The sequence below is a fragment of the Anthonomus grandis genome, chromosome 2, assembly GCF_022605725.1.
Source record: "Anthonomus grandis grandis chromosome 2, icAntGran1.3, whole genome shotgun sequence".
Taxonomy (NCBI): domain Eukaryota; kingdom Metazoa; phylum Arthropoda; class Insecta; order Coleoptera; family Curculionidae; genus Anthonomus; species Anthonomus grandis.
This window is the reverse complement of record NC_065547.1, coordinates 40,303,194-40,330,134: the sequence shown is the minus strand read 5'-3', so window position 1 is coordinate 40,330,134 and position 26,941 is coordinate 40,303,194. Positions and strand designations below refer to the sequence as shown.

The window sequence follows — 26,941 nt, the reverse complement described above, 5'->3', positions numbered from 1 at the left end:
AGGATTTCGTGCTACAGGAATTTACCCCTTGAAACCATCTGCTATCCCAGATCATGTTTTTCTTTCTGCCGAGGAAAATGAACTACCTTCTCAACATTTACCAAGTGAACGCTCAGAACCTGATCGTCCTCAATCCACGTTAACATCCTCTCTCACTTTCTCGCGTGAGTGCTTTTAATTCTGCCAAACGCAAATTAGTTGAAAGTCAGTCGTCATCATCAGATAATGATGATGATTTTTCAATTAATGATTCCACCAGAATGAATGTGTTGGTTGCTTAGAAAAGTACGACCAAACAACCACTGTAGACTGGATGAAATGTGAGAAATGGGTTCATGCTTTTTGCTGCACCTCATATGAACAACATTGCATGTTATGTGCTAAACTAGTTTTTACAAAATAGCCATGTTAATATTTAATTCATATTATCTAGAATTCTTTCTGTTACTTTTTTTATTTTATTTAAGCTACCTATATTTAATGTGAGCTTAATACTTACATTTTTCTTACACATTTTTCACTTAACACCCACTCGGTCGGCGTCAACTCACCCATATAGGATGGGTGAGATGCATAATAAGGAAAAAAAATGTTATTGACAGAAATACCTGATTTATTGAATTCAAATAATACATTTTTCACGTATAAACTTAAACATTTAAATGTGGTTTTTATTTACTGTCTCCCAATGTTAGAACTATAAACTTTATCACGCAACAAAAACAGGTGCGTCATCTGTCCCAACTCTACCCTACGCCTACCTTACTGGCAACTCCATGGCTGACAAAATTATAACAAATGCTTAACTTATATGAACATGATAAGCACTTTATAATATATGGAACTGTAAGTGTTACCACAACTTGATCTAAAAATGATGTATCTTAGTCTAGAGATGCTCTAAAACTGTATGTATTATAACAGATGAATATAACCAAATTGAGTTGGAAAAATAAAATATTAAGGTTGAGGTTTCGATTAATACTTTAAGACATTCAATTTATAATTTGGTAGTTTATAGAGTAAACTCATTAATTTTTTCCAGTCCAAAACATTCGCATCATATGTCAATTCGTTCCATTATCTTCCATGTATAATTTGCAATGGTTATGGTATTTGCTGTCAGACTAATTTTTTACTTAGTAATTTAATGGTCATGTTAGTATCTCCAATATGTTTTGAATTTCCTTTGTTTTCAAACAAAAAAAAATCTTAGTGCCATATATCTAAATATTGGAATGTAACATTGTGTTAATTGATATAAACTGAAATACTGCAAGGAGACCGAGGTTCCCCAGTGAATATATTTTAATATTCCAAAAGTTAACAGAACAGTAATTTAAGTTATTTTTATATGATGTTTAGGTTTTTGGGTGACTATATGATGAGGATGACTCTTGAGTGAATTTGCAATTGCAAACACCCATTAGTTAGTTCAACTTTGACAAGTAATATACCACATTTTAAATCTGATTTTCCTTTTAAATAACTAGTATTTTAGTGTTTTTAATAATGCAATGCTTTAAAGAGAATAAACCTACAAGAATTACAAATTGCGCCAGTCAAAGAGAGTTCAAAAGAAAAATTCCAGGTTCGAACAATTCTAACTATGCCAGCGACAAGCTTAATCAAGGCCGTCACTGATAATTCCAGGTTTATAAATTCGCCTTTAAAGCGTCGAGCAGATGAGGATGTCAGTGGCTGCCGTCAATATTATAAATCCACCTTGAGTGACATTCCTGGAAAAAGGCTTTCGTTTCAATTAAACTAATTTTTTTAAAAATAAACGTATTCATATCAATTTTAAAAATCAGCTGGATCATTTAATTTTTAATTGATCCGATATTTCACATCGGAGTGCACGAACCAAACAGTGATTTGATCTCCCCTATACCGAATTAATTTCATGTATCTGGGGTAAAATGCAAATTCACTCCATTCCGATCATTCTTGTTTTTTTTTTGTTATATTCATCCTATCATTCTGGAAATTCCGTGCGATGATAAACAATAATTCCATATTGCCGGCATAATAAAACGATCGATTTATTATTTTAAACGGTAAATTTATTGATAAAGTTTGCGCATTTTTTACGACTACCTGCGAGACAAACTGCGGCGTTTTCCATAAAAAAGAACACGCCCGCAAAAATATAAATCTTGCTAACATCTTCGCAATTTCGTTAAACGTGCGATTTAAATTCAAGACCGGAACGGGATAAATATCTTTTAAACATAAATTCGCGAAACCTTCTCGATACGCCGTTGTACACCGATTTTACAGCACTGTTTTAACTTAAAGTATAGTTTCAATAAAGGGCATCGGGTTAAAATGCTGTTTGGATATAAAAACAATAAATTATTTAGCACCATTAAAAATTCAAATTAACTTTGCGCCCATTTTTATAAAACCCGCAGGTGCGTGAAGCATAAAGTGATTTGGTTTAATTTTGTCAAATTACTAGGTTGTTTTGCTTTTTTTGTTGGGTTCCTTATTAAAAAATAATAATCTATCTTGCCTGAAATATCTATTAAATTAAAGATGCACATATTTTTAATAACTTTTTAAACAAATATAAGAAAAAATATAACTACAAAATTTCCTAAAAAATACAAAAATTAAAAAGTATATTATATTTTTGTGAAAAAAAATCTTAAAAAAAGTTTTAACCAGAACTAATAACTAAATTACTCTGATCCACTTGGGTGTTCATCGAAGCAAGTAGCGCAATGGCTTGTTACTATTACATGTTTCTTGCACACATGACTTTGACATTAATGGCATGTGATGGTTGTATTAATGTTTTTTGCTCCGCAGCTGATTCACCTTTCACCTTTTTTTCCTTGGAGCCTTATTTACCACGATTTTTTCGGAAAGGAGTATCACACGGTATTATTATTTATAAAACGTTTGATGGGTACACATGGCGAATGCTTACAAACATGTACTGACAATGACTTTCATTAGTGCAAATAACAATGACTAACATTTCAATGATCTATTAAATGATAGCTTACAATGCCACCACGAGCCCCATATCTTGGCGATTTGTTATGGTCAGGTGTCAAATCTATAAAATACCATTTGAAGCGTGTAATAGGCGATGATGCTCCTCTTAACTTTCCAAGATTTTTGTACTGTAATTCACCAAATACAAGCTTGTCTCATTTCCAGACCTCTTTTTCATCTTCCCTTTGATTCTATTGAGTTTAATACTAATAATACTAATCACTCTTGCACACCTGCTCATTGGGACACCTTTAAGTATAATACCTGAACAGGATTTTACAAAAACCAATCGGTTATTTGTCCACACATCAAAGAAGCCAATAATTCTTACATTTTTGGTCATGTTGGATCAAACAGCATCCCACGTGAAATTCTATAATAATATTGTAAATTTCTCTAGTCTACCGGTTTGTTCCACTTCATCTTTTAAATATGTATCTACGTAACCGATTTTTTTAAATTTAACAAGAGAAAACTACTTTGAATCCTGAAGATAAATTAAATAAAATTCGAAATGTTGGCTAGGAACAAATAGTTTTGTTTAATAATTGACCAATACACCCACAAAATACCTCTTCTAATACACAATATCTGGTCAGCAATTCACGAGAACAATAAAATAATGTATTTTTATTCCTTTAAGTCTAAGTTCTTAAGTATAAAGGACATTCCATTTAAAAATGTCTTGTTTCAGATCACGATTAGAAAGAACTGACGACTTTTAATCACACAGAGCAGCAGCCAAGAACAGAATATGCTTTGAAAGCCAGGTCTTTAGTAATACCATAGGATCCTAGTTGGACAATTTAGCAAAATGGGGTGAGATTTAATTTTTTTGAATGATTCAAAAAATTAATACTTCCTTCTATTTCTTGACATTGGAATTCAAAATAAATTACCTAATCCAAGTCAATACGCAGAAAATTTCATCTAGTTTCTGTATAGAACTTTTGAGAGCCTCAATGTCAAAAATTACTCTAAATCTGACATTATTAAACCTGAGAGAAGATCAATTTCAGGAGTTTCAATGCTCGAGCAATTTTGGAACCTACACATATCTTGAAGTATGAAATTCTAACATATTTTCTCATTGCCTCTTTTATTACTAATTTATTGATAGTTACTTAAATTCAATAAGTGAACAGTCTCAAATAAGTGAACAAAAACAAGATAAAATTTATTTATTTACATGTATGTAAAGGTACTCTTGGTCAATCTGCTATTAAAGTTGCCTAATTTTTATAGCCTCTATAACAGGATATAGACCTTTGTGAAATGAGCGGATTTGGTTTGTTTTGGTCGGTCATATTACAATTTTTGGTTTATTTTATTACTGGTATATATTTTTTAGTTTAATTGTTTTGTTTCATTTTTATTTTTGAGAGTATTTTAGCATTTAGGTTATGCATAATCTTGGATGTTGCGGTAGTGGCGATGCGAAGGGGGTGGTCACCGGTCCGCAGGTGTCGAGTCTCGATGAAGGTATGGGAGTGTGCCTACAAGATTTCTCGGAAAATTTGTCGGTGGGTCATTTGAATATCAGATCCATAAATACGGGCTTTGACGAGTTTTCATGCTATCTTTCTCAATATCCATTTGATTTCTTTTGCATTACGGAAACGTGACTTGATAAGAGCGCAAGCACTAGATGCTTTGATCTACCAGGTTATAAATTTATAAGACAAGACAGGGAGGAACGTGGTGGTGGAATGAGGATCTATGTAAAAAACTCTCTAAACGTTAGTGTACCACTTTTAATTTTGGTAGCTTCGAGGTTTCAGGAATAACTTTTGAAATAAGAGAAACATCGTTTGCGTTAATTACTATATATCGTCCTTCATCTAGTAGTATACCAAGGTTCCTAGATAACGTGGAAGACTTACTTGGTTTAACTCTAAACTTTGATCATGTTATTATGACAGGCGATTTTAATATTGATTTTTTAAAAGAGCACGCGTATTTAAATAGGCTTAAACAAATTTTCGAATATTTTAATTTATTTCAACGTATATCAGAGCCAACGAGAGTGAATATGGCAACTGGAAACGCAAAGTCTTATTGACTACATCGTAAGCAGCGATAGTTTGATTTCTTTGAAGTCACTATCATTGCCCATCTCAGATACCATATCAGATCATAATATCATTTTTTCGATTTTTAAATTTAAGAATATAAAGGCGATAGGAACACATATTTCCTTTCGAGATTATAGCGCAATAAACATCGAAAATTTTTATAATGATGTGGAACTTATTCCCTGGCACGAGATGAACTGCATGACTGATATTAATGAAAAAGTTGACATTTTTAACAGCAACATTTTGACAATCCTAAATAGGCATGCACTTATTAAAACTAAAAAAATCAAGGAAAAACCGTTTTGTCCTTGGATAACACAAAATATAAAAACTTTCATGAAACTTAGCGACCGTGCGCATAAAAAATATTTAAAAACTAAATTTCCAGCGCATTTGCAGTATTATAGAGAACTAAGAAATTACATAAAACATGCAATCAATAGAGAAAAAATCACTTTTTTTAATCAACTGTCAGATAAAAAAGGAAAGGATTTTTGGAGAGTAGCAGACAAACTTCATCTAACAAGAAATAAAAATCAAAATATTATACCAATTAATCTATTAAATCCAACCGAAATTCATAATTTTTTTAATAGTATTAATGCCCTTCTGAATACAGTAAGTAGAGAAGCAATAGATTACTATAAAAATAATCTAGCTTGTAATGAAGTGTTAGCATTTCAGCTTCTTGAATACTCTAACTAAAATAATATCTTCAATAAAATCTAATGCAGTGGGAATTGATGGTATCTCAATTAAGGACATTAAACTTTGTTCTCAATGTTGCTTAAATCCGTTATTACATATAATTAATGAGTGCATACTTAAGAAAAAATATCCAAATTTATGGAAAAAAGCAATAATCAAACCTATTGCAAAAAATTCAGTACCTAAAGAATACAAGGATTTAAGAGCAATCAGTATATTGCCTGCAGTGTCCAAAGTGTTTGAAAAACATATTTATAACCAGATTTCTAATTTTGTTGAAGCTTATAATTTAATTCCCGATTGCCAGTCAGAATTTAGAAAGAATTTTAGCACGTCAACATGTTTAGTTAAAATATTAAATGATGTAAGAGTGAATGAAGAGCAAAATCAAGCGACATGTGTGGCCCTACTCGATTTTAGTAAAGCTTTCGACACACTTAACCACGAAATGTTGTTGGCTAAACTAAGGTATTTTGGAATCTCTGAATATGGTATTAACTTCTTTAAAGAAAAGTTTTTAGATTCTTCTTTTATATAATCGTGAAAGTTGTGTTATGACAGTCCAACGGTTAGAAAAACAATGTTTAGAGTTTAGGCAAACAAATCAAGGTGTACCTCAGGGTTCTATAAAATCATCCCTACTTTTTTCACTCTACGTGGCAGACATGTATAAAACTGTAAAACATTCCACATTACAGCAGTATGCTGACGAGTCACAACTGTATATTCCTGTTTCTATATTGAAGATATGAATAATAATTCATTTCAGCATAAGTTTCAGTTTGATTTAATGAATCTAGAAAACTACGCAAAAAATCACAACCTCAAATTAAATGCTGAAAAATCTAAAATTCCTTTAATGTGTTTGAATAATAATTTAAGGCGAAATGTTGAAAATCGGATAAATATTCATATAAATAACACTCCAGTTCCAATTGTCCCAGAGGCAAAAAATGTGGGTATCATATTTGACAATTCTCTCTCTTTTGAACCCCATGCAAAAAACAAAATTAAAGCAGCCTGTTTACGCCTGAAAAACCTTTCTAAATTTAAACGGAACTTGTCCACAAAACAAAAATATTTACTTTGTGAAAGCCTTGTTTTATCTTTGTTCGATTACGGCGATGTGGTATATGGTGGCTCTTTACGTTCACCAAAAACGCAATTGAAAAAATTCAAAATTCCTGTATGCGATTTGCCTATAATATTCCATATAAAAGAAGAAGAAACCATATAACGCCATATCTTAATGACCAAAATGTATTGAATATGACAAACAGACGAAAGCATCATATGTTTAACTTTATTTATCGGATTATAAAGGAAGGCCAACCGGCTAACTTACGAGATGAATTTTTGGATTTTGAGCATGAACACATGACGCGAAACAATGATATTTTTGTTGTGCCACGCCATAGAACCGCATCATTTCAGCGCTCTTTTAAATTTGCGGGAGTTAAAATAATTATTAAGTAAAAAAAAAAAAAAAAAAAAAAAAAAAAAACATTATTAATTGTCATTAGTTTAAAATTGTCTTTACCCCTTGTGGACATCGACATCGACATTTTGCATTTTTGCTTTTTTTTAGGGTCTTAATATTGGGCGTTACCCTCCTAGGTTCTTTTATCCGCTGCCGTATCTACGGCTTTCCCGTTCTGGATTAATTTTCTTTATTAATATTATTATTATTATTATTATTACTTGTTTCTTTTTTATATATTTGATATAAATTAATTATTTGTAAGGGTTATTTCGTCTGTACCAACAGATTAACGCTTTTTATGAACGAGAATTAATCCTTTTTGTCAAAATTTAATTTAGATTTATAACTGTATTTTATAATTTTATATCTGGGTAAATAAAGCATTTGAATTTGAAATTGTATTTTTTTTTCTATGATCTATTTCCTATATATTCCAGACCTATATATCTAGTAGGAAATGGATGGGTCTTTAAAAAATCGTAGTACGCAAATAGGAAAAGTGACAAATCGAGGACCGAGGACTAGGGAGACAAGAAGTACCAATTTACCACTTTTTCAATTTGCCTACTATAATTTACGAAAGATACACATATTTCCCACTTTAAGCGCAATGTATAGAAGAGCGAATTTTAAATTTGGCGCTATAACCAAATTTTAAATTACCCGCTATTATGACGCCACAAACCTAATTTTACTTTCGGTTAGTACTACTCCTCGACACTTAGAGGGCGCAACGCGTCGACGTTCAGTGATCTATTGGCTCTCATGGGAGTTTCCTATCTGAGAAGTATTTAATCTATGGACTGTACATTCACGATGTAAAAATTAAAATATAGTTACAATACGTGAAATTCGCAAAATCGTGCGCTTTTCCCGACATTGACTTTATTAGAAATCAGAATTACTAACAATGAGGCCTTTACTCTGCGTTGGTAATATGTGTTTCATCAAAACTAAAAACTTTGATAATAACTATAAAGTCTCTGCCCGCCAGGTCGTGTATTTTGGTAGGCGAAGAAAACACTTCGATAGCTTAGCTAATATTTAATATAGATAAACACTGCTGGTTCAAAACAGCTCTAACATGGATTAAACGTATTTAGTGGTTTCGATAATATGGTTACAGAGAGAGTCGCGCAAGAGGGACGCACACCGACTTTTTACATTGCGACCTCTGGTGGCGCTTATCAAAATGATAATTGGGCGGCGTTGCCGTAGTTAACAAAAAGAATAGTTTAAATAGAATTTTTACATAAAAGTTATCAATAACAAAATGAAATTAGAGTTCTTAAAAACTACATTGTTCCTCTTCTAAATTTTGATGGTACACAACGGGATATTTGTTATGCTATGCAGGATATTAATTTTTAAATATTCTACGTTGAAAAAAAATTTGTAAGCAAGTCATAACAACTAACAACGTACCAAAGTTTTGATTAATGGATTGATATGAATTTTATATCGAACATAATCTGTTAAATTAGTTGGTTATACATTTTGTATTATATACTATGCATATTATTTCAATAGAAAAATATTCAATATATTGTTTTTTGTAGTATGTAAGCCATTTTTTTGTTTGTTTCTTGTTTAAAAAGTAGATAAGGTAAAACACACAATGTCTCCACGACACATTGTCTTTTTGCCTAGTAGTATTGAAATTTCGTATTTATTTTGATTTATGAATAAATTATTTATATTTTAATTATTATTAAGGAAAAATATATTTAGAATGTATGTATAATTTCGTACGTCATTGCAAGCAGATTTAAAAATATAAGAAATTTTATTAGGAAAATAAGATTTTATTTTCCGTTTTAAAATAAGGTTTAAACGTATTAAACGGTAAGAATGACTATGGCCAATATTGCTTTGATTTAATTAAAAACACTTATGAGGTGAAAACCTATTTGTTTTTTTATGATTCATAAGAATTTTTTAAATTTTAATGTCTTTATCTGTGAGCGTATTCCTTTTTAACTAGAACAAAAAATTTAATTAAATATATATAAAATAAAAATTCTACAGACAGTCCAAATACCAAAAGATAAAATCCATTACGGACCGCAAAAGATTGCCATTTTATAAAGCATATCGACTCGTTTAGTCTCGATCTCTAATTTGTAGAAACTTTATCGTAAAAGAGAAATCGGAAGGCCGCTCTTACCGAAACTTACAAACTTTGATCAAAGTTTCGGTCGTTTAGCACACGAGAATTGTAACTATGGCGGGCTCACCACAAAAGAATGTTCACAGGTGAAGGAAACGTTTGTTTGAAAAGGTTTGAGCAACTTGGAAACTTTCCGAAACAATGTCGCCTGAGGGCTCCTAATTCTATAACAATCATGCCATATTTTCCCTTTTGATTGCTCAATTTTAACATTATATTTCACCAAATCGCCCAATTAAAAAGGCTTCACATGTCAGCGACCTAATTCCCACATATAAATGAAATTTATACGAAACTCGACCCTCATCTAACCCTTTTGATGACCGGGTGGGGGAGGAGGGAGCAAATATAAAGAGAAATAGGGTACTTTGCTTTTTCGCGCTGGCCTTTAATTACACTTATATATCACAGGACCATTCCCTGGTAGTATAATTAAAACGGACGATTTCAAATTATTTGAACACAAAAAGGAATGTATAAATAAAATTTGATGCTTGATGGAGGTAATTAAGTATAAAATTTTTTGTATAACCTAAATGGATGGCCCTGACCCATACAAATAAAATTTGTATGATGGTGTTTACAAACAAAAATGTTAAATTTTGGGAGCAAGCTAAAGCTAATGCAATATTGAGGATTTTTTTTTTCAAATTATACTCTTTTTTGTACTAATTTGTTCTTTTGTAGTTGATTAGTTAGGTTTACTTAGGGTTCTTCTTAAGTTTAGTTCATTATTTTTACTTATAGTGTATATTATACGTTTTTTAGTACTTCATCTTGTTTAAGGGCCTCATTTGAGTTCCAAAGTTTCTTAAAAAAAAAAGTTCTTTAAAAGTGACCGTGTTTCATGATATTTTCATCAGTTTAATCAGTGGTGTTGTTTACCTCGGAAGCAAGTAAATGAGAGTCAATGCGATAGAGTCAAGGTTAGATTTTTTTAGATTAGATTTTTTGTCGTTGTAAATAAAAATATGTTTCAAAAAGGAATGTGTTCCTGAACTGCATTATATTAATTTTAGCGGATGCCTGTAACAAGAAGTCAGGCCAAAGTAGAAACCGAGAAATGAATGGAGCTGCTATTAAAGAAGTTTGACGAAACGAAAGTAGAACAAGAGCACGATAGGAAGCAGCAAGGTTTATAGAAAAAGAAGATTATTTTAAAAAGAAGCAGGACGAATGAAATAGAAAACATAAGGAACGAGTTTTACAATTTAAAAGATCTGTAGATAAAACAAAAACAATTTCTAACTAACTTCGAAGCAATTGTTAAAGAAGAATTGGGGCAAGTACAAAAAAGGATCCAAGAACTAAAGATGGTAAGAAAGCGTGCCCCTATTTATCTTGGTTTTGGAAAAAAACAATGAAGAAAGTGAAGACACGAAAATTCGACGGGAAAGAAGCATAAAGTACCTACTTGAATCAGTTCGTGGCCATTGCTAGGAGAAATCGCTGGGATAATGAAGAAAATGCAATTATCTTAAGCTATGCCTTAGAGAAAAAGATATAGAAATACTAAGAATGGTGCCATCTAACGATCACCTATATTTGAACTTACTGGTGCGTACCTTAAAGATGAGATACGGTGAAGTAGATCTACAACAGTTTTAAGCCAATGTTGCTTGATACAGGATCAAGGCATACCATTATTAAGCCAAAGTTCAAGGTTCTAGTTCAAGGAACATTTTAAATGATTAATTTGTAAATACAGTTAAAAATTTAGTGTTAATTAAGACCATAAAGCCCTCAATTGATCCGTTGTCATATCTTTCAAGTTCTACTGTAAACTTTCAGAGTTCCTTTTTTACACCCATCGTAATAGCAGAGTTTAGCAGTACAATTAAAGACATTAAAACCAAATCTTCATCATCGGGAACTGATGGACTAACAACAAAAATGTCTGCGAACCTGCCGGAATGTACGTTAAATGATCTTACTACTGCATAAATAAATAAATTTTTTCCTGCATAAATGAGGTAATAAAAAGGAAGCTGCGAACTATCGCCCATTTGCACTTCTCGTTAAAAAAACTTCGGTTAAAAGAAGGCTCCTATCATTTCTGTCCCAATATAAAATTCTCACTTCCTATCAATTTGGATTTTTGAATAACAAATGCATAAATGATGCTATGTTTTATCTTTTAAGTAATGTGTACACTACTAGCATGAACAACCATCCTTCAATAGCGATCATCTTTTGAGATTTTTCACAAGCCTTTGATTGTGTAAGACACAAGATTTTATTTAATAAATTACAGTATTACGAACTCAAAGGGATGCCCTTTGAATGGCTTAAGTCGTATGTTAGTAACAAACGTCAGCTTGTAAGGGTTGATTCGACAATGTCTTCCTGCAAGCCAATCGAATGTGAAGTACCACAGGGATCTGTTTTAGGCTCTATTTGGTTTCTGTTGCTTATTAACGACATTGCTAATCTAAATATTAGCGGGACAATTTGTCTCTTTGCGGACGATATCAGACTCACATAAAGCAATCCGGACAACATAACATTCCGTAGAATCGTTTCTATTGATCTATTGACCATAAAGACTTGGTGCACTGGCGGCAACACCACTACTACTACTACGTCGTTGATTAAGTAAAATTCTTGGGGGCTTATTGTGGATAACTCCTTAAGATAAGACTTGCACATTGATGCTTTATCAAAAATATTAAGCTCTGCCTGTTTTGCGCTAAGATCAGTTTCTTAATTTGTCTCATTTTCTGAGTCGCATCTCCGTTATGCCCTTGCATTCTGGGTTACTTAATTTGACCGTAATTTCAAGCTTCAAAAAAGAGTTGTTCGTTGCTTACTTGGGCTAAACAATAGAACCCTACTAACCCCTCTAGGATTTTTTTTTAAAGATTCAACATTTTTACACTTTTTTCTTGGGTTAGGTTAGATTTTAAATCACCAGAGTCACCAGAGATAATTAATGAAATTGTAAATATGAAGCCGAAACTATTTCTGGAAAGCCTTAATACATAGCTGGTAGAGCAAAGATTTCCAGAACCATGGAAAGTAGCCAGGCTTGTCCTGATACCGACACCAAATAGGCCCCTAGAGCAGCCTAATTCATATAAGACTCTGTGCCTTACTAATACAGTAGCTAAGCCATTTGAGTAGCTGATTAAAATGAGACTTTTGGATGAAGTGAGGGAGGGAGCCTTTTGGAAAACCAGTTTGGATTATGCAAGGGCAAGTCTACAATGCATGCTGTGTAAAAGATTCTGGAATATGCTAACACTACCAGGATTTAAAGGGACGGAATTGGTGGGGAGAGATGGTGGGTACTAGTAACACTAGATGTAAGAAACACTTTTAACACCGCTTTATGGATCGCGATTATTAAAGAAATGCGAGCTAAATCCCTCTTACCGTATCTAATAAACATAGTCCCGCCCTTCTTTATTTTTTGAACGTTAGAACTTGAGGTAATGCAAGCGATGAATGAATACTATGTTTTAAAGCAAAATTGACAAATGAAAATTTCAAGATGACTGCTGTATCTTGGGAAAAAAATTAAATAGAAAGAGTGATCTTGTGGCAAGTATTTTGAAGCTCCCAACGAGTACATTATAACCCTAGAATATAAATTCAATATCTTTACCTACCACTAAATGTTGGTACATTAATAATTACCTGAATACATTAACATTGAACTTGATATATCGAATAAATACATTGAACTCAATTGAGAAGATGCTAGAAAAGGTTGCCTTGAACTTCTTGACACAAGAACAGTCGATCCGAAAATTTCACACATCGATATTTCTACAAATATTCTTTATTGTCTGTCGTAAGTCCAATACTGAAGCAGGTTTAGTTTCGTACACCTTTTGCTTCAAATCGCCGTCAAGGACATGTGGAATGGCCAGCTCGCTCACCAGATTTGACACCTCTAGACTTTTTTTATGAGGCTATTTGAAGCAAAAGTATACGAACCTGAACCTGCTTTAGTGTTGGATTTACGACAGACAATAACGAATATTTGTGGAGTTTTTATAATATCTCTGGAGAATTTTTTACGTTTGCTGATGACACCACTGTTGATGTCTTGGGGAACAACAGGTCCAAGGTGGATCTTCATCAAACTGTCGGCTCGGATCTGAATATTCTTGGAGATTGGTGTAAGGCTAACTTGCTACCACTCAATGTTTCTAAGGCAAATAAATTAAGTCAGTTGCCGGACCCCACTATAAATTTGGAGCCTCTTTCTGAGAGGTTTAGAAGTTTCACAAGTTCTTGGGTATCTGGATTCATTCAAAATTAAGATTCGTCACGCACATCATTAAGAAAGCAAATAGGGTGACTTGTGGTTGCTATGCTGTGTGGCTTGTGGTAGCTTGTAAATTAGGTGCCAGGATTGCTAAAGACGTTTATTATGCCGTAGTGTTAACTCCTGTGACGAGACTCTTTTTCAAACGCTTTTTATTCTCCTAAAAAGAGCGGTTACATTTATGTGTCGGTTAATTCATTTTCAATCTTACAAACCATTTTTTAGCCTTAAAAAATATTAATACTAACATCCTTGTTTATTCTATAAACCTTTAAATTTAAATCAGTTATAGCTGTTGATAACTCTAATTTTATAAGAAGTTATATAACTCATATTATACCCTTGCCTATACCTCATTCAACATTAATAAAGAATCTCTTACTTTATTCCAGTTTAAATTTTTTTAACCATCTTAATTTTTTTAATTAAAAAATTAAAGGTTATAATAAATCTGTAGGGAAATTAAAGTTTCTTAATCCTGGGAAAGGCTTACTTTAGATTCTCAGAGTATTTAGAGGATAATTTTGGGCTTAATTTTTAATATTTTATTATATATTTCTTTCTTCTTATTGCTTTATAGTTGATAAGTATCACCTGAATCTTGAAACGCTAAAAACTGATAATGTATGTAAATTCGAGGTAGTATCTAACTTGTATAAAGTTTAATTTAGCGTAAATTGCAATTTTTTTTCATTTTAAGCCATATTGAATTTATAACTTTTTTTAATACTATCAACAGGAGATTAATTTAATTTTGACAACTCTGACATTGTTGACAACGTTTGCATTTTATTCCAAAATTAGGTTTTTGTGATAAAAACAGCGCAACAATATATAAACCATAAATATGACTTTATTGACCTTATGGCTTAGTATAAGAGCATTACTTATACCATTTATTTGAATAGAAAAAAATAGATGCACACCTAAAAATAATTCCTTAAAACAAGGAAAAAAGTTTTTTTGTATATTCGATTTAAATTTAATGAAGTGGATAATTAACATAAGTCCTTTTCCTCAAAACAATTGCTTACATTTTATTATTTAAGTAGATTAATTTCTTTAAAATATTTTATAAAAATAAATAATAAGCATTAATTCGAAAATGCCTGTTTTTAATTCAAGAACATGAAGTCTTCAAATTATGAACGCGAGTATATTGCCCCAAGACACAGAATCTTTAAAACAGAAGACCAGGCACTTGATCTAAGGAACTGGCATAACGCATCTGATACCATTCTTCTCTGATCACTCCGAAGTCCGATGTACTTAAGCCACTACCTTTTTGCATTGTTCTTGTGTAAAGTGTGTTTCCTGATTTTGATTGCGCCAAACTAGTTGGAAGGATTATTTTAAATAATTTAGCAATGGATGATCTGTTGAAAAATTGGGGCATCGATGAAAATATTACTAAAACATTTAGAGATAAGTTAAACAATCCTGTCAAATCATGTTGCTCTTTGATAATAATGGCGATACTAAAGCATCCTGTGGGCTTTGATATTGCAGGATCGCGTACGCATAGTCAGTCTAATTTTTAAGTTGTTGTGACCCAAGTCATTTTTATTGTACAATTTGAGTACTATCTATATACTCTAGGTCTTTATAATTTTTTTGCCAAATTAATACTTAATAAGCGAAAAAATTAACTTGGAGATTTATTGTTCAACATTTTAGAAAATAAAAGAGAAATAGAAATATTATCAAGTTTGCATAGAAGAGCAGACTTGTTGAAACAAATTAATTCCACAAGTTGGCAAACGTTTACAATTTGAAATGCACTTAAAAAACTGAATCTCAGATAAAGTAGGTGTAAGTACTATATTTAGGCATAATCCATTTGAAAATAATAAATAATATAATACTATTCTTCAAAGAACCTTTACCCGATTTTGACCTAAAAACCTTTTTAATCCAATCTCCATTGGGAAAAAGTATTTTAAAATACTATGAAACCAACAACAAAATGACTAGTCAAAATTATTCTTCGGCATATATACAACTTTATTGTTAAAAAGTAAGTAATTTTATTTATTGTTAATATCTTCCTAGTACAGTTAATTGAATAACTTATGAAACAGAGAAGATTCACAATTGATATAACACTACAATTTGTAGTAAAATACAATTTTATAGAAAAATTACTGAAAATAATCTATTATAATTATTATTTTTGTACTCTAAACTTAATTATCTTAAGATATTGGGTTACGTTACGTTGTCATAAATAAGCAAAATTTATATTTATTTTTTCAAATAAAGTTATATTTTTCATAATATATGTGTATTTATGATTGATTTATCCTCATGAATAGTACGATATTTAGAATTTGAATTAGATAGATAATTTATTATGCAACTAAGTCATTAACAATAATTAAGACGAATCACATTGCAAAAGACCTGCTTAAAAATGGAGTTGATAAACACCTGCACCAAATGCATTGTGGAGCAGCTCATTTCTAAGATAAATAGTCTCAATTATTGTAAAGGACTCTGATATTTGATACTAATTCTAGAATTCCTTAAATCAAGAACTTTTTGGACCATAAATCAAAAAACTGCAAACTTACATAAAAGATGTATAGTTTTAAATCAAGCACAACATACTCTTAGGACCATTAAATACATTCTTAATTAAAAAACTAAATTATAATCAATTCAAGAACTTAAGTTCTTTATACTGAATCTTTTGAGTATTAATACTAAACTCCTTAATTCAAGATCAGTTTTAAACCACTTTAATAATTCCGTATTTTCTAATATGGTATCCGCATCTTAAAGAAAGAATATATTTAGCTTTATCAAATAATCTTAGTCTTTACAATAATAACTTTGTATACTTGATAAACTAAAAGTATCTCTCATGACAATTATCTGGAGATTTTTTAATAATAGTTTACTTATCTTTTTATAAAAAAAGGAGTACTTGAGCCATGTCTATAAAGTTTAAGATATACAGGGTGTCATTGAAATGGTGTAAAAAAATTCGGGGGGTGATAGTACTCCTAAAAATTTAAAAAAAAGTTCTTATAACTATAGGGTGGAAAATGCATATTAAGGGAGTTAGGGGCACTGAAAGGGTAAATTTAAAAAACGATTTTTTGAAATTGTAGGCTTAAAAAACGAGATAAAATTTCGAAAAAAAATCCTCTGCCATAAATTTTGACCCAAAATCAAATGGTGATACTGAAAAATAATTTGGAAAATCGGAAAGGGTAGTTTTTGCAAGGGTAGGGGGTTAATTCGTGAATAACTTTTTTTAGATTATTTTCTTCGCAACGTGGGTTCATTTTTTAAAACCTACATACTTTTTCCTACAAAAAAGGTACTCTTGTTGCACATCGCCCAGAACGATGGTTTTCGAGAAAATTGAAGGCAAAAAGTTTGCTCTGATGGGCTGCTAACTGGTTAAACAACATAAACTTATGAAAGTTATGGGGTTTCAAAAGTAAACAAGTAGTTATTAAATAATTAATTGAAAAATCTAAATTTCATGATTTTTAAAACATCGTATTGCTTTAAAAAAACGAAATAAACCAATTACCAAAATTCCTTATTAAATGCATACTTATTTGATTCATTAGCCTAGTTTACACCGCGAGTACCAAATATTCAATACGCGGACCCAATCCCCTATTCTCAAACTCAACGTGCGCGAGTTGACAAGTTTACACGTAAATTACTCCAAATTGTGACTTAATAGGTTTGAGAATATGTAGAGGTTTTAGTCCGCGTACTGAATATGATGGTGCACTAGCTCATTTTCCGCTAGCGGTGAGGAATCATTTAAACCAAGTTTTTGAGAGGCGTTGGATAGGACGTGGTGGTCCACAAGCTTGGCCAGCAAGATCACCAGATCTTAATCCATTAGATTTCTACTTCTGGGGCCACTTGAAAACTTTGGTTTACTCAGTGCCGATTAATACTGAAGAGCAACTACGTCAACGCATTATCGACTGTTCCAATCAAATTCGTACAACCCCAGGGATATTCCACAGGGTACGCAGATCATGGAGAAGAAGAGCAGATGTCTGCATTGAAATGAATTCACTTTGAACATTCACTTTGAACATTTACTATGAATGAATTAAGAAATGCATTATTTTAATAAGGAATTTTGGTAGTTGGTTTATTTCGTTTTTTAAAGCAATAAGATGTTTTAAAAATCATAAAATTTAGATTTTTCAATTAATTATTTAATAACTACGTGTTTACTTTTGAAACCCCATAACTTTCATAGGTTTATGTTGTTTAACCAGTTAGCAACCCATCAGAGCAAACTTTTTGCCTTCAATTTTCTCGAAAACCATCGTTCTGGGCGATGTGCAACAAGAGTACCTTTTTTGTAGGAAAAAGTATATAGTTTTTAAAAAAATGAACCCACGTTGCGAAAAAAATAACCTAAAAAAAGTTATTTACGAATTAACCCCCTACCCTTGCAAAAACTACCCTTTCCGATTTTCCAAATTATTTTTCAGTATCACCATTTGATTTTGGGTCAAAATTTATGGCAGAGGATTTTTTTTCGAAATTTTATCTCGTTTTTTAAGCCTACAATTTCAAAAAACCGTTTTTTAAATTTACCCTTTCAGTGCCCCTAACTCCCTTAATATGCATTTTCCGCCCTATAGTTATAGGAACTTTTTTTAAAATTTTTAGGAGTACTATCACCCCCCGAATTTTTTTACACCATTTCAATGACACCCTGTATAAACTTTGATGTAAAGAAATATTTCATAGAAATATATCAAAGTCAGGATTACTTTAAAGGGAAGTAAACAGGCTTAAATTCAGGAATTTCTTTTTTGGAAATAGTATATTTTAATTTGCATACGCCATTCGAATTTATTTACCTGATTAGCCGTAGATTGCGAGCATAATCAGAATGAAGTAGTTGCTTTCAGTTAGCGTTTGAATCTACATTTTGTTTAATCAATTTCACTTATAAGGTGTAATTGCGTGGTAAGGTTTCTATCTTATAATATTACTAGATGATATATTAAATAATGGTTATACATCGAACTCTGCTATGCAGATATTTTTTTTAAGTTTAATTAAAAAGAAAATATCTATATTTTTATGAAAAATTATAAATCCATAAGGCATAAGTTTATATAGTTGAAAACGTTTGTAAACAAAGTTTATGAAAAGCGGATACTTCCAAGCCTCGCAGAATTTCCATAGAATTGGAGCTTATTAAATATGCAAGACCCTGGCTTTTGTTCCTGAATTGTAATTGTGCGCTTTTACTTGGAATATGCACCGCCGCCGGTCCAGGAAGAACAGTAAATGACGCGGTCTTAAACCCAACTTTACTCAGTTAAAAAATTGATTTCTATAATTTCTAAAACCCCAATATTTGATAAAAAGTAATACCTTTACAAACTGTAGTTAATCATCTTATAAAATACATTAAAACATTTAAAAACAATGGCAGGGAAAATACACTTGTTCCCTTTTCTTATCTGGAACGCTTCAGCTCTCGGATTACACGAAGATTAGGCATATAATAATCCATTCTGTTCTAACTAGATAATACGAAAGTTTAGGTTAACACTATCTGGAACATCAGACCTTACATTGTTGGCGTGCTCGACTATATAATAAGGTTGGAAACAATACCATTTCCTTTGGCCCCTAGCACGATCGCAATCTTAAAGTTTATTGTTTTTTTAAGTAATTTATTGAACATTTACCAAGGCAGCAATTCTAAATAAAGATTATGCAATATTTAAAACGTATAAATCAAAATCACCTTTGAAGGTTACTTCAGATTGATTCTACAAGCTGGTCTAATTTATAGCCACAGAAAGGTTGAGGACTATTTTTTTTAGCAAAAAAAATCCTAAAATACTCTTATAGGGATTTTTAGCACTTAATGTTACTTAATTTATGTTGATTTTACTGGCTAGCCTAATTTTGGACAAGAAATTATAAGTCAGTGATGAAGAACAAAAAACTAATAAACAAATAAAGAAAAGTTAGAAATTGCTAAGGAAAATAATGCATAGATCAACAAATAATTTACAAATATTTTGCTTCATATACAGATGCAGACAGTCAATAATTCAAAAAATTAGCAGCTTCACTAAATTACAAAGAAAGAATATGAAATTATGTCCTATAGACAAAAAATTAACTCATCACTAAATGGTTAAGTAACAAATTTTGTCAATACTTAAAATTATGAAATATTTTTGAAGATTTTAGGTTCATGGTATTTTTTTAAAAATTTAAACATTTTCAGATTAATGTAAAAAAATATATTCATGAATACAACCTTAAACGTAACATTTTTGTTAAATATTAGGAGGCTTCTAACAAGTAAAATTATAAAATTTTATAGACTTCTTACCTATCGCGATGAAGTTTTCATTAAGCCAATAAAGTCATTAAAAGGTAAAACCAAAAACAAACTTAAATTATGAAGTGTTTACTTGCTATGGCAATGTTTAATTTACTGAATCGCAGCTTCCATCAATAGTTTCCAGGGGCTTTTATTACCTGCCCGAATAAAGCTTCTTGTTTACCGTAGTTACATAAATTTAAACTATTTTTAAACGTTCTAAAACTTGTTAATTTTGAGGTTTATTAATAAGCTTATAAGGTTAAGAAAGCAGTATTGTTGATTATATCTTGAAAGAATAAAGCTGGCAACGTTGGCATGATGTATAAATATTTAGGTTAATATATTATTATTTGTCTATGTAGTGCAAGTCATTCTGTAATAATAATATATTTTTGTTTTGATCATCAAGAGATTTTTTGTGTTTTTGTTCTTATACCTAAATGCCGAGAAAATTCAACAAGTATTTCTTAGAAGGTTTTATAGGTTTTTATTTTGCAGGTAAAAAGTTAAAATTTTAAAAATTCTTTAATTTTTGTTCAATATATAAAGTATTCAAAAGAGTTCAAATAGCTCTTAATGTAAAAAAATATGATTTTACATACGCGTAACATATATATTTTAATAATGTAATAGTGTATAAAAAAGAATTAAATGTCAATAAATACAGCGAAATGTTTAATTATTTTTAATACCCCAATGAGATCCTTTAATATGCCAGTTAACAGCAGATGAAAACCCAGCATATAACGGTTGCGGAGTAATTAAAACGGCTATAAGTTCGAAAAATCCCATAGGATTTTAATAAACAATTTTGCAGGTGTCCAGGATGAATATATGAATCTATTTATAGAGGGTTTGCCTCTGCAACGGACCTGGATAAATAGGTCATCGACAACCGACATATATCAATTTCGTATCTGGCAACCGACATAGAACTTAACCGACATAGTCGATACCAATCGAGTTTTACGGCTTGGAAATAGTTTTTAGTGATAACTAATTACTTACTTCATAATAATAATATATAATTAATTATATAATTGCACTATAATTTTTAAAGCATTTCTTCATTTAGGTTTTAAATTATTAAAAAATGAAAAAGCAGTAACTAGTGAAACTTACAATATAGTCAGTTGATATGCAACACACTGACTAAAGTTGTTGCGGGATAATACCGAGAAGAGGCGCGTGCATAGTACTACTATTTAAAAATAGTACTATTTTTGCACCATAAATAAAGGTTTCAACAAATCAAACAATAAATTAAAATGAAAGTCTCTCATTATTATGTTGACATCCTCAAACATAGTCACCTTATAGAGGTAACTGCCAAAATAAACCAAAAATTTCACATTTTTATTTTGAGAAGAATGGTACAAAACAGTATACAGATATTTAACTCTACGTATCATACTATATTTTGCATGCATTCTATAGTTAATACTCCTCCAGTTCTTAGATTATTATGATTATGATCTCAGAATAAGTGTTTTGGTTGTGAATTATTTATAAACACATTTGTATGATTTTTATTATTTAAAAAAAATCCTAATAATTGAAATATTTAATACTCAGCCAATCTCAGCATCTAAATATTATTTTCGCATGTTTTCCATTCTCTTCGGTGTTCTACACTGATTTATATCGCTTGAGTAAGTGACGTGATCGATATTTATAAAAAGTATGGAATAACTTTTTATTTCATAAGAGACAATTCACACATTTCCTAAAATTTTTTGACATTCCTTAATATCGGGTTGCTCACTGTACTTGGTATATTTTTTTTGGGTAAATTCATTGCTAAATAGGCCGAAATGACAAGAATATATTCAATATAAACAGGACAACTATTCCACCCTATATTCATTGTACTTATAATGATTCCTTTATTTATAAACAAATTATGTGTAACATCATTGACTTTAAATATGAAATTGAATTTGTGATTCAAAACATTGATTTTGCGCAAAATTTTTAAGCTTACTACGACCCTGTTTTCTTCATTCATATTTGTTCTTCTGGAACATTTTTTAAAATTCTAGAAATATCTTATAGAATGTAAATAGGTAGAAACGTATCATCCATTTTTTCTCCAAGAGACCAAACGAAAACAAAACAAAGGTAAAAACACAAAGTCACAGTCTCATCAAATCCATATAACTATTTAAATGCTACACGTGTTTCACTCCTATCGGAGCATCATCAGGCCTAGACCTACACAGATCACATTACAACTAAAAAATTACTGATACTTCGCTCGAAAGGTATGGTACGACCTTACTGCGACGAATGTCTCACCTTGGTGGACCTGGAACCTTTTTATACCCATCGCAGGAATTTGGATGCCGACGACTCACGAACATCCTCGGAACCAATCGTTGGATAAAAATGCAATTGGGAAAACTTAATGAAAATAGAGTTTTTCCTCGTAAAAACGGTACGATTTTATAGGCTATGACCTTATATGGTAAACAAACTTAGTTTCAGCTCTCAAAACCGGGTATTTCTAGATGAAAACAGCAGGACAAAAGCTGGCCACATGTGTACAAGAAAACCGGCTTTTCAGGAAAACCGCGGGAAACTGAATCATGATTTATATTATATTTTGTCACATCGGCATGCTCCTTCATTTAACAGAGCTTCTCAAGGTAGGTAAGCCTTGAAACTTGCAAAATAGAACATGTGAACAATGCAACAGCAAAGGAAAATTTCATAAAAATAACCGGAAAACTGGAAGCATACTGATGAAAACCCTCTCAGTTTTAGGCATTTGTGGTTCTTTATGATCCTAAGAATAACCAGGGCTGAAAACAATAAGGCCAGAGACTACAACATAGTCAACGGAGAACTAGGCATAACCTATAAGAAGTCAAACTTTTATTTTTTATATACTGTTTTTTACCCAAACAAAGCTCAACAAAAGATTTAAGTATATTAGGCTTTCTATCTGAGAGTTTTCTATCTGTCCTGTAGAATTTATAAGCCTGCTGAAGTTAAGGTTAAACAACTACACACTCTAAAGCAGAGTCAAATTTCTCAGCAAAACATGCATTTAATATATTCCGAAGAATTTTCATTAATAACTTTAGTTTATGTACTCAAAGTCTAAAATCCATGATCAAAGACGAAGATGATGAAATAAAGAAGATTAAATAAAAGGCTGAGTTATTTTTTACGATCTTCTGAAGGAAATGACACCAAATAGGCTTATTTTTTATTCAGCATAAATCGGTCCCCTGGATGTCCCAGTGACGCAAAAATGAGACAGAATAAATCCCAGGGACGTCTCGTTACATCTCATAAAAATCGTTGGGATGTCGTTCTGCAATAGTGCGGGACACAAATCTGAGTATCCCAACTTGAGCTCATAGACGTCCTTTGGATAGTACTATAAACGTATGCTGGATTTATTGGTTGTCCAGTGGATGTATATGAGACAAGAATATTTAGGTTTTTTCAAATATTTATAGGATAAGAGATGGTAGAAAAACATGTACTTATATAGAGGTATATTAAAAAAAAAATCACAGTTATTTTAATATTATACCGTGACGATTTTTATTTTGCCAGCTTTATCCTTTCAGCGGCGTGGCGCAATCATGGCATAATCTCAATATCTTTTCGTGTAAATTGTGTAATTTTTGGGTTAAGAATTACTAATTTTAAAATAAAATAAAATAATTACTTTCATTTATTTTTAAGTGAAGTTCTTTCACCGAAAGGTTTTATATCGTTAGGCATTTTAAATTTAATTCAGGTACTAACCTTCTTGCAACACCCTACTGTGGCACCTTAGAATGAAGCTAAAGTTGAGGGACTTCAGTTCAAAGCCCACTTTTACTTACCGTCGCGACCACAAAATACCGATAGAGGGATGAAATCAAAAGCCGCAAAACAAAAGTCAAAAGTTATTTATTATAAAAAATTAGTTGCCAGTAGGGATCAAATTTACCGAATCCAAAAAGGAAATGGAGGATGCAGAACATATCAGTTACACCAATGGAATGAACCGAACATTCGATTACCAATGTGCATTGTAATAACAAAGAAAACCTAGGACAATAGGGACCTTTCCATGTCTAACGGAACGGCTTAATAAGGCGCTAAATTTGAATTTTATTCCATAAAAGCGTGCTTAAAATTAGTTAAACGTTAGAAAAGCTATATCTATATTCACGATTACTGCTTCACTAAAAAAATTATATATAAATGTTTATTTAATATAATGACATACCTGTATTTATTATATATGAATATAAATATAAATATCCAAGTGAACCCATGAATATCCTACGTCTGCAAATCCGATCCACGACATCCAAGACACATCTCACGGTATTTTTATTTGGATAATGCCACAAAGGACATTTGCGACCAATATAGTACGTCCCCAGGACAATAAGGGATAACTGGGTTACTTCTTCTAACTGTTTTCGCTCTGTTATTATAGATTCCAAGAATCCTATATCTTATACTTGAATTGAAAATCATGTTGAAATGGGATCTACCTTATCTACTAAGAAATTTTTAGTGTAAAAAAGATCTTTCTCAGAAAAATTGGATATGAAACGATTATAACGATGTAATAATTGCTAACTGTATTTGAATTCCTTTAAAAAAATAATTTCAATAAAAAGGTCATATGTCCATTATGTAAATAAAACTAAGTAATTAGAAAGATGCTTAAAATACAAATATTTTATATTAAATACTTATATATATTACACTAAAAAGACCCTATATAAACGTCACATTATATAACACCGACAAAACAGATTTCTGTTTCTATCTCGCCTTTAACCAGCAAAAGCACAAAATTAGCCAGAGCAACGAGAGGCAGGCGAACCAAAAACGTGATAAAAGAAGATTAAAAGCGCACTTGTTCACACGTTCACAAAGTCGACGACGACACTTTATTTTGAAACAATAAGTTTGTTGTTGCTGCGAAACAAGCGCCCAATTTATCAGCCCTAATATGCCTGGAAAATATTGCTTGGGGGATAAAGTTTTCGTCGCTACTAATGGATTATTTATTTGAATTAAGGATAAATTGGTGTATCAGTTTGTATAGTACTAACAAAAAAAAGGAGTTTGATCTAGGGAGAAGTAAAATAAAGAGTAACCAATAAAGATTTGTGATAACTAAATTGCCTATAATTTTTTTAAAAGGATTTCTTACGATTAAGGGACTCTTTTCAATATTTAAAATAAGTATACAAGTACCCTTCAACACCATAAAAAATCAACTTTTTAAGACTCAAGGTAAAATACCACTATTAATAACACTCATTGGCAACATGGCAAACTAAAGGACTGTTATATATATTATCCATTAAACACGGATTGACGAATATCATAAGAAATACGTATAAAGTTCAAGAATGGATTCTTGTATAACCCCCAATTCGATATCCAGTGATTTTCAAAGCTAAAACCTTTCTGTACTGTCCGTAGTCTGTACAACCTTTTTTTATTATGGAAAAATGATTCTAACTATTTAAGTAACTTAACTCAGTCTAAAATGAAAAGGACATGGGGGCGTTTACGCGGATGAAGGACAGCGAAGAATGCAATCCCATTGATCTCATAGATCTCAGGGTGTGTAAGAACGTACCAATTCTGACATCCAGATGTATTACAGCGACTGACAATTAAGGCTAATGAAAAATTGTATCATGTCAATGTTATATTAGAATAGTTTAATATGTAACAATCCTTTATACTCATAAAATGGCGAAACTTAGAAATCTATAGTACCATTCCCTTGCTCAGAGTGTGCTTAGATGGCATTGGGTACTGGCTATTTAACAATGGTTTTAGGCAACCATCTGTGTTTAAGCTCTTTACTTTCTATATTGTGATGCGGCAATTGTTAAGATAACTATGCATTATGTTATGTAGATAAGATTTAATTTATCATTTATATTTAGTTTCTATCATGTATCACCTGAATTGACCTTACGATAACGTAATTTTGTAATGTAGAGAAGTTCACAATGAACTGAAATAAAATAGATTTTGTAGGTTCTAGCCCTATAAATGAAATCTTTGGAAATAAAAATAAAAAAATACAAAATGCATTCAAAAGGAAAGTTATAGACAAATAAAATTAAAGGAAATTACAAACCAAAACCATAAATATTTTGAGCTCGAAGCCCTCTAAATAAACTATTATTTTTATATTTTTTAGATCACGATAATGGTCAACGAATCAAATCAGGGAGCTCACGGTTTCGAGCCGATATGAAGGAAACTAACTCAAAATAATCCTTTCTGCTAGAAAAATATACCACAGTTCTCCAACCGGAGGTATTTGCTATACTTAAAGTAGCAAGCAAACCAGAAGCATTGAAACGTAACGAGATGATTTAAATCTACTCTGATAGTCACGCTGTCCTCAAGGCGATTCTGCAGAGACACGTTGGCAACACTGGCAGCATACAAGAAAGTAAGACTAACGTGGGTAAAGTCCAGTTCAGAGGTCTATTAGAATCTTTAATGTGCCGCGAATAGTCCGTGTGCCGGTGTTGCTTGTATTGTCACATGGTATGCATGTTTAAATCCCAAATTTTATGTGGAAAGAGTCATAAAGTAAGATTCTAAGCGATATTTAATCATTGCATTTAATTTAAAAAAAAATTAATTTTTTTTTAAATATACATTTGATGTGTAAAATTTGACTACAGACGCCCACGTACTATTTTGTTAGACGACTGACCTCAGTCCCAGCCACTCAAGTGTGAAATGTAGCACACACATCCGGGCATTAAAATCATCAAAAGGCATAAATTTCATTATTTGGGATTTAAGGGTAAAATGTTTTGGTTTGTCTTAAAATTTTATATATTTCCTTTTTTGGGTTATT

General features: G+C 31.4%; 1 protein-coding gene and 1 long non-coding RNA gene across 3 annotated transcripts in view; one reads left to right on the top strand and one right to left on the bottom strand.

Annotated features, from left to right (window-relative positions):
• The window catches only part of LOC126748461 (uncharacterized), a 118,315-nt gene extending 110,735 nt beyond the window's left edge, over positions 1-7,580 (top strand). The window contains exons 2-3 of the long non-coding RNA XR_007664711.1: positions 3,704-3,828; positions 7,384-7,580. This is a non-coding gene — a long non-coding RNA (uncharacterized LOC126748461). The remainder of the gene's footprint in view (positions 1-3,703; positions 3,829-7,383) is intronic.
• The window catches only part of LOC126748396 (lachesin), a 776,345-nt gene that overhangs the window by 589,240 nt on the left and 160,164 nt on the right, over positions 1-26,941 (bottom strand). The window lies entirely within an intron of this gene.